General features: G+C 41.0%; 1 protein-coding gene across 15 annotated transcripts in view; it reads left to right on the top strand.

Annotated features, from left to right (window-relative positions):
• The first annotated feature begins 314 nt into the window (after positions 1-314).
• The window catches only part of IMMP2L (inner mitochondrial membrane peptidase subunit 2), an 888,203-nt gene continuing 879,594 nt past the window's right edge, over positions 315-8,923 (top strand). For 8 of the 15 annotated variants that reach the window (XR_010112785.1, XM_063606350.1, XM_063606348.1 and 5 more), the window contains exon 1: positions 417-1,020. The gene's annotated coding sequence lies outside the window, so the exon portion shown is untranslated. Of the gene's footprint in view, positions 1,021-8,923 lie in introns of all 15 variants that reach the window. The other 7 variants (XM_063606346.1, XM_034964837.4, XM_063606340.1 and 4 more) reach the window with 6 other exon arrangements.

Below are 8,923 nucleotides of genomic sequence, written 5' to 3'. Positions count from 1 at the left end.
ATGAAATGAAGAGTTGCCCAGAGATCGCTAGTGAGGTGCTTTGCCACTACTGCCCTGTACTTAAGTAACTGTGAGGGTTCTCTGTTTTCTGACTTCTAAAACAAGAGGAAGAGCTGAAGACACAGTTTCATAGACTTTTCGGCTCTTTATTGTCCTCTCCCCCATTAGTACGTTGCTGAGCTTAGGGCAAGTGCTCAATAATAGCTTGCTGAATTAGTGTTGTGTTTGATCCTTTCAGATCCACGCCGCATTTTGAGCCCGACCTGGGCGGGCGGTCCAGAGACCAGTTTGCCGCCGGGGGCGGAGCTTCGGGCGGCCAGCGCGCGCCGGGGCAGCGGGGCGGAGCTTGCCGCCGGCGGAGGGCGGGGTCTGCGCGGGGACTTCCCCCGGGTTGAGCTGCGCAGCGGGTGCGGAGGGCGGACGCCCGGCGTCCGGCGGCGGGTGGGGGGCTGTGAGGCTGGCAGGGGTCGGCGGGCGCGTAGCCGCCGACCCTTGGTGGTCTCTTGGGCTGGGGACCCTTCCCTGGGAGTCGGCCCCGGCCCCGGCGGGGCGGGCGTTGCCGGGAGGCGGAGGGGTGCGCGGCCGCGAGTCCTGCGTGATCGCGAGCATGTGTGCGTGCGCGTGTTTATCTGAGGCGCGTGCGGCGGCCACCCCAGCCTAGTCCTCTTCTTGGTGCCACTGGCTAACTAGGTTGAGAAACCGGCGCCACAGGCGGCACACCTGGCCCGGAGCTGGCCCGCTCCTCCCCACCGAGCCGGCGCCCCAAGAACGCGCCCTCTCCCAGTCCTCACAAAGGGGACTAGTCCGGCCCCCGGCCCTGGCCGTGAGGGAGCGCTGTGGGGGCGCGCTGCCTTCTGCCTGGAAGTGTTGGGCAGGTGGTGGGAGAGCTTCAGGCTTGAACAACATGATTTTAAAGCACGTGTCTGTCTGTCGTTTTTTACTTTTAGGGTTTTGGCCAAATTGGGCGAGGGCACAAAATAACCACTTACCCCTTCTCACCGAGGAAGAGCGGGAGAAAGGGTAAGTAAGGAATGGTCAGGGGTGGAAGGACCTAGGACTTTATCCTGAGAGCGAGCGAGAGAGAGAAGGGCTAGATGTCCAAAACTGCTACTGGGAAACTTGGGCCCAGATTCTACCTTTTCATCGGGAACTGGAGGACCCACCTTCAAAGTCACAGGCTCCAAGCCCCGGACTGTTTTCAGCCTCACACAGTCTATAGAGTTTAACAGCTTGGGCATGTGGATCCCTTTTAGCCCGTTGACCCGACAGAAAACTGCACTTCCCCTTTACCTGTTTTTACTTTGGAACATTGGTCCTCTCTAGTTGTCTGTCTCCGGCCCCTATCTTATTAGCCAGCTTTGACTAATCCCTGAGACCATAGCACTAAAGAATCCAGGTCCTGTTTGATAATGAACAGTAACCCCCCTAGGGATGTTTACATTTTAAAAGGGTACTCCTGAAAAAATCCTTTAGGACCCCAAAGCATAAAGTTAGTAACAAGATTACAAGTGTTGAAGTTCTTTGGGATCTCTCAAGCTTACAGAAGAAGATGTTTTGAGGGGAGAGAGATGGCCAGGCTGGGCCTTTTTCTCTGGGCTTTCACTCTTGGTACCTCCTCGCAAGCATTCCATTCACTTTTGAAAAGTTGCCAAAAAGGACACTGAAGTTCTCTGAGGCTTACTGTGATTTTCAGTGTGGTCTATTTCATTGGTTCTTCTGTGGGACTTTTCTATCACTTCTTTAATACACTGCTTCCCTCTCCCCTGTATGATGGAATGAAACACAGCTCCTCTCACAAGGTTGGGAGCTCATTATGCATCCTATATGTCACATATAAATAACCGTTTTAAATTAGTTGAAATTCAGATTAGCTACAAGCAGGAATGTAGTAAAACTACATTCTTGGATTCTTACACAGGAAAAGTAGAATTGCCCTCTGTGATAGGCTGCCTATTCTGATACTGGCTGCCTGTGTCCTGAACGTGCCTATTTGTTTGTGCTCAAGTGATAGGTGACCACATAATTTACTTTATGGAAAACCAGGAAGTGATTGTTTATTGATAATGGGTTCCTTCATTGATTCAATAGCTAATTCTCTCTTACCATGTGCTACGCACTTTTATCAGCACTTTGATAAAAGTAGGATGGTGAGAATGATGAGATTGTATTGGAGATGGCTGTTTTGGGGTAGGCCTTTCACCAGTTTTGTGGATTTTCTCAATAGTTACATGTTAATTTACAAGACTTTCCCTGTACTACTGATCATATTGGTTTGCAGGTCTATACAGTGTTGTGGGAGAACAGAATTATTATTCCGCCTTTCTAGTACTTTCAGTAATAAACTTACAAGGATGGCTGACCTTGATGATTTGTTTCCTATAATGAATAATGTTATAGTCATTTTCCAGTGTACGAGTATAATAATTAGATGAGGATAACTTTTGTTGTTGTTCCATAAGAAGGACCTAATATTAGGAATCATGGAGAGTGTAAAGGATGATGTACTTAGAAAAACAAATTCGAAAGTAGACCATTATTAACTTGCATGGGTTTCTGTGCATTTAGCCTCATTTAAAAGATCTAAGCTAGAATAGTTCTTTGTCTTTTTCTGGTTATAAGAGTAATAAAAAGTCAAAAAAAGTTATTTAGAATTAAATCTGGGAGGGTATAAAAGGCAATAAGTGAGTTTCCTATGAGTCCACTTTCAGATGACCACTTAACAATTTGATACTTGTTTCTTCAACTTTTTGTTCCATATATACACATACTAAATATGCAGCTTAAGTATATGTTAAACATGTATACATCTTAACTGCGTATTATATATGGAACATATGTGGAACATAATGCATGTTTTATATATATATTTCACTGTTATTTGATAAAATTGTAAATTTCTTTCTTTTTCTCCTTCTTCTTGGCTATTTACCACCCCTCCTCACTCCACCCCACAACTTCATGTAGAAGTAGCATGACTTTTACAGTCTTTTGGACATGAGCTTGATTTCTGGCTCTTATTTTATTAGCTGTGTCACTTTGGGCCATTAAAATTTCTCTGCTGCTTGATTTCTTATCCATCAAAACAGAACAAAGAGTATATATGAAAGAATGTGTGAAAAAACAGTGCCTGGCATAGAAGTACTTACTCTTAAATTTCCCTCCCTGTTTTTCTATGTGGTCACCCATTACTTTCCTATGATCTTCCTTTTGATTGTGGAAAGCCATGTAGTGCTTAACTTTCCTATAGCTGTTAAGCCTCCCTGGGATTTGCTTTTCACAGGGTTCACCTGGTGTATCTGATCCTAGAATTTCTGGGACAAGGACTGACACCTGATGTGGCCTTATCAGATCATTCCACAGCCCTGGATAAAGAGTGTCAGCTTGAAAAATGAAGGGAAAGAATTTCTATAATGTGTTTAAAAAGCCCTGACACTATTCTTAAAGTGAGAAAGACATATTACTGTATTTAGCTGAGTACTTAAACTTAGGATTTCCATTTCGGAAATGTCTTTGGTTTATAAGGATTACAATAAAAATGCTGATGCTTCATGTCCAAACTGTCATGATTTTGCCAAGTTGTGGATTTAATATACAGCTTAGCTGTGTATTTAGTATATCTGATACTGCTCTGGAAACTGAGAAAGACAAGTTCACAGACATCTGATTTCACACCAGACATCTGGTTTCACTTTACTGAGTAGTATGTTTTGTCAGTAGATTATAGGCATATTAACTGTACTGCTATAGTTTGTGGCATTTCTCTCATAAGCTGTGGTCTGTAGGGTTTAGTATGATGTTTTATTCAAATGACTGCCCACCGAAAATGAGCACCTGGTCAGATAAGCACATTTCCCATAGGTTTCTTCTAGTGTCATTGTTCTTACAAGTTAACAAGGCAAAATCATTCTATCCTTGGTGGCTTTTGTATTTTTTGTGGAAGCAAGAAAATATTCTTAAAGAAAAGCCTTACTTAAGAACCCATTGTATTCCACAAGTTCATTTTCAAGTCTGTTGTTTGTAAAGTTAACAATGTACTTATAGGAATAAATAGCATTTAGATTTCCAGATCAGAACCCCAGGAAATCTAGTACTTACTTTCCTAAAGGTACTAAGGAAAGCTTTTTAAACTTATTGTGTGCCTATTATATATTAGTGGTACTGTAGACTCTAATCAACATATATAATAGTGTTTTGGAGGTAAGTGTCTCCTGAGTGCCAACCTAGAATGGCTGGACCACGTCTCCCTCCATTTTGAGGTAGTGAGGGGTATAGAAAAAGCTCTGGAGGTTGTCATTCTTAGGTTTTCAGGCAGGGCCTGTTATTGCTTAACTGTTGACCTTGGACACAAATTCCTCATCTGTAAATGGGATAATTACTTATGATTACTGTGAAATTCAGTGAGTGAGTGTAATGTGGCACAGAATCTGCCGTAAAATAAATTCTCAATAAATAGTTGTTTCATGTTTCCTCAAAGTCCTAGACACAAGAACAAAGATACCCTTCTACCCCTTGCCCTTGCATCCAGATTAAGTCACTGGCCTGGACCTGTGGCTCCATTGGAGGGGAACTACCCATGGTATTGGGGATTTGGTAGTGAGGACTCAGAAGGGGTCATGCAGAATAATGACAAAGGAGAGGGGTTGTGAACTGAGAGAAAGGTGGCAGTCTTTTGCTCAGTCCATGAATTTAGATCAATGAATTACTTGGTTCCTAGAAAGAACCATCTTTTTCTCTGGCTTCTCTGTTGATCTTTGTCAACTGTTCCGCTGGAAACTCTTACCTTCTTAATGTCTACTTAGTCCAATAATAAGTTTTTTTCTTTGTCATCTTCATACTACCTGAATAACCATATTTTTCTATTTTTTTTTAATGGTTAGGACTTAGTAATGGATATCTGTACTACAGTAACAGATGTCTGTACTAAAGATGTCTGTACGTTCTTAAGATCTGGTGTTTTTTTTTCTATACTCAAAGTCCAGTTGATTTTCTTGTTCTTTCATTGACTCGTACCTTATTCATTAACCTCGCCCCTCCTTTTTTTAGTATATCTATCTGCATTGAACTAGTAATGTACATGGAACTAGTGACTGTGTGAATTGAACTAGTTAGGAGGATATAAAGATGAAAAGTCATCTTTGACCAAGGATCTTATAGTCTGTAGGACTACAGATATCTTGACCAATAGTTCAAATACTGTATGCTATTTGCTATAACAGAGATAGGTACAAGTACAAATGAAATCTAGCAAGAGCTCTTGATCTCTGCCTGGAATACCAGGTAAGGGTTTTAGTAGTGGTTGTGTTTGAGCTGAGACTTGAAAACTGAGTAGGAGTGGGCATGTTGACAAGCAATAGAAAGCATTTCTAGGTAAAGCTAACAGCATGAGTAGTTGTGTGGCATTACGAGAACATAGTGTGTACTGGGAACTATATGTAGGTCAGTTATATTAGAGTGTGAAGGACAAGGTCAGGAGTGAAAGGAGATGAAACTGGTTAGCCAGTTCAGGGTACACTTCCTAGATGAAACTGGATAGCCAGTTCAGGGTACACTTCTTATACTATGTGTAGTAGTGAGCCACTGAAGAATTGTGAGTGTCATGGAAGATCACTGAAAGCAGTGTGCTGGGTAGATTGAGGGTAGAGTGGGGTTGGATGTGGGGTCATGGCAAGACTGGAAGCTTTCAAGGACAGTACATTAGTATGGATAAGAGAGGTTGAAAGCTTAGATAAAGGTGGGAGTAGTGGGAATAGAGAAGTGAGAATGTTTAGGAAAAGTAAGATGAGGGAGAATTTGCTGGTCTTTGTGACTGTTTGAATGTAAAAGATATGGGAGAGGGAGAATGTTAGAATGCTTCCTAGGTTTCTGGGTTGTGAGTGGGAAAAGAGAAGAGGAAGAAGGTATGAGGGAGAAGAGAATGAGTTCAACTTTGGACCTGTGTATAACATGCTCGCAGGGCATATCGTTGGCAAATGTGAGATGTCTAGAAGGCAGTTGGATATAGGATCCTGGAACATCACAAGAGATTGCAAAGGCTGGAGAAACAGATTTGTGTGTTCTTACCATATGGAGAGTAACTGAAGTATCCATAGATACGGATAAAAGTACGTAGAGGAATTGTATAGAAAGAGAAGAGAAAAGGGCTAAAAATTAGTCTTAGAGAATGTAAAAATTTAAAGGAGAAACCATAAAAGAGAAAGATGTAAAGATGCTGAAGGAGAGCGGCCATTAAGTATGATGATGATTGTAAAGTTACAATCATCAATGACTGTTAGAAGTCACTGGTTTCATTGTAGTGGTGGAGGTAAAGCTATCGTGCTGTGGGTAAAGGACTGAATAGGAGATGAGGCTGAAGGGGGCTGGACATGAGAATAGAGAGTAGATATGCTTGGGTCCCTCTTAGGAGATAATTGTTCTTCAGTCAGGATATTTGCTTAATACATTTTATTGTGTATATTTAAGGAAAATAACATGTTATGGAATACATGTAAATAGTAAAATGGTTACTGTAGTGAGACATAGTAACATCCATCATCTTACATAGTTATCCATTTTTGTGTGTATGACAAGAGTAGCTAAAATCTACTCATTTAGCAAAAGTCAGGAATACAATACAGTATTATATAGTACTGATGCTGTACATGAGTTCCCAAACTCTTTCATTATACATGGCTGCTACTTTGTGTCCTTTGACCTACATCTCAATTTCCTTCCCCCTCCCCTGGGATCACTGTTTTATTCTCCATCTCTGTATGCACACATATTAGAATCCCCTAGAGAGCTTTTAAAAATTCCGACTGATATCTTTACAAGGTTGCGGTTTCATTTTCTTTGGGGGTATATATATATATATACATACACACACACACAGAAGAGGGATGGCTAATTGGTACAAAATAGAAGTAATGGTAGTTCTATTTTTAATTTCTTTAGGAACCTCCCTACTTTTTCCATAATGGTTGTACCAATAGTATACAAGGGTTCTCTTTTCTCCACACCCTCGCCAACACTTATCTCTTGTTTTATTTGGTAGTAGCCATCTTGATGGGTGTGAATATATGGAAACAACCTAACTGTCCAACAAAAGACAACAGAAAATCAAACTGCAGTACATATATACAATGGAATATTATTCAGCCTTAAAAAAGAAATAGATTCTGCTTTTTGCCATAAGATAGGTAAACCTAGGGGACATTATGCTAAGTGAAGTAAGCCAAATGCAGAAAGAAAAATATTGTATTATCTCACATGTGGAATCTTAAAAAAAAGTCAAATACATAATGAAATCATATCACTGCTTCAGATTTTATTTTTTGAGAGAGAAACAACATGTCTGTATGCTGTGAGTTAGAAACACCATAGAAAGGGAGATGTTGAAAATACAGTTGCCTGATTCCTTGCTTGTCATATTTTTTTTTTGTGAATGAAGATTAGGTTGTCTCTTTGTTTGCCTACTCCTTCCCGGCTTGCAAAATTCATATCTGACCCCAACTGTCAGATATGAATTTTAAATGTCCTTTCTACTCTATTCTTTCCTGCCCCACAGTTCACTGCTGTCTTGCTCTCACTACGTCTGGCCCTTTTGCATACATTATTCTCTAACCTAATCCAGTTGTGCGTAAAAACTCCATTTTCCTTTATTAAAAGTTGAAAAATTTCACAGGAGTGTCTGCTAGGAGAATGGAGGAAATAATGATAACAAACATAAAAATCATTCAGCATAGCCAACACATATTAATATCTGCTATGGTTAAGGCCCTGGATACAAAGATATATATGGCAGGAAGGATGAGTAACATAGGGATCTGATCTTAATGCATTTATGCCTAGTGCTCCATTATTGGAGCGCTAAGCTAGTGGGAGTTATTTATATCCTACTTCTCAAGGTCATCGCCAAGGCCTGATTTTTCACAAAAAAAATTTGCAACCTCCAGCATAAATGGGTTAAGGAGCCCTCAGGGCAGTGAGAAAAATGGATATATAAATAAAGCAGCACCAGTACTCTGGGAGGCCGAGGTGGGTGGATCACCAGAGGTCAGGAGTTCGAGACTAGCCTGGCCAATATGGCAAAACCCCGTCTCTACTAAAAATACAAAAATTAGTCAGGCATACTGGCATGTACCTGTAATCCCAGAGGCTGAGGCAGGAGAATCACTTGAACCCAGGAGGTGGAGGTTGCAGTGAGCCGAGAATGTGGTACTGCACTCCAGCCTGGGTGACAGAGCAAGACTCCATCTCAAAAAAAAAATAATAATAATAATAATAAAATAAAAATAAAGCAATGCTTTGAGGGACAATATGTGCTGTGATAGAGTTCAAGGTAAGATAGATGCAAAAAATGGACTTCATTATTTTTGTGATCCTGAAGGTCTCACAAAAGGTGATACCTGAGCTATAGCTTGAGATATGGCATGGTGAGGTTCGGGGAGTAAGATTAGGGGAATAAAATATTCCTTAATGGCCCCACGATAGCAGCAGAAGGGGCTTGGGTTTCTCATCTTCGCTTTCTTCTTGTTCTGCATGATTTTATTGCAAGATATTTTTGTGTTTGAGGGAGTTCTTAGGGGGTTAATATGTTTCAGTTTACATATAGACGTATCAGCATTTTCTCCCTTGTGATATAAACTTTCTGTGAATTTACCAACACTGGTTTATTATATATTAGACAGCTAATACAAACCAGTGCAATTATATCAAGTATCTGGGGGATGAGGTCCAGGCAGTGATATTTTCAAAGCATCTTAGGTGTCCTCATGGCAGTCAGGGTGGAGAACCACTGGGCTAAAACATGGCTTAGAAGAAAAGGCTGGGATTTGGAGCTAAAAAATTGTAGATTAGATTCTTGAATTCCTTTTAATAGTTACGTATCCTTAGTTAAGTTACTGAGACTTCTCTAAGGCCATCATTGAAAAATAGGATGGTAGTA

The sequence above is a fragment of the Pan paniscus genome, chromosome 6 (assembly GCF_029289425.2).
Source record: "Pan paniscus chromosome 6, NHGRI_mPanPan1-v2.0_pri, whole genome shotgun sequence".
NCBI classification, from domain to species: Eukaryota; Metazoa; Chordata; class Mammalia; order Primates; family Hominidae; genus Pan; species Pan paniscus.
The sequence above is the reverse complement of the archived record's forward strand: the minus strand, read 5'-3'. Positions and strand labels throughout refer to the sequence as shown.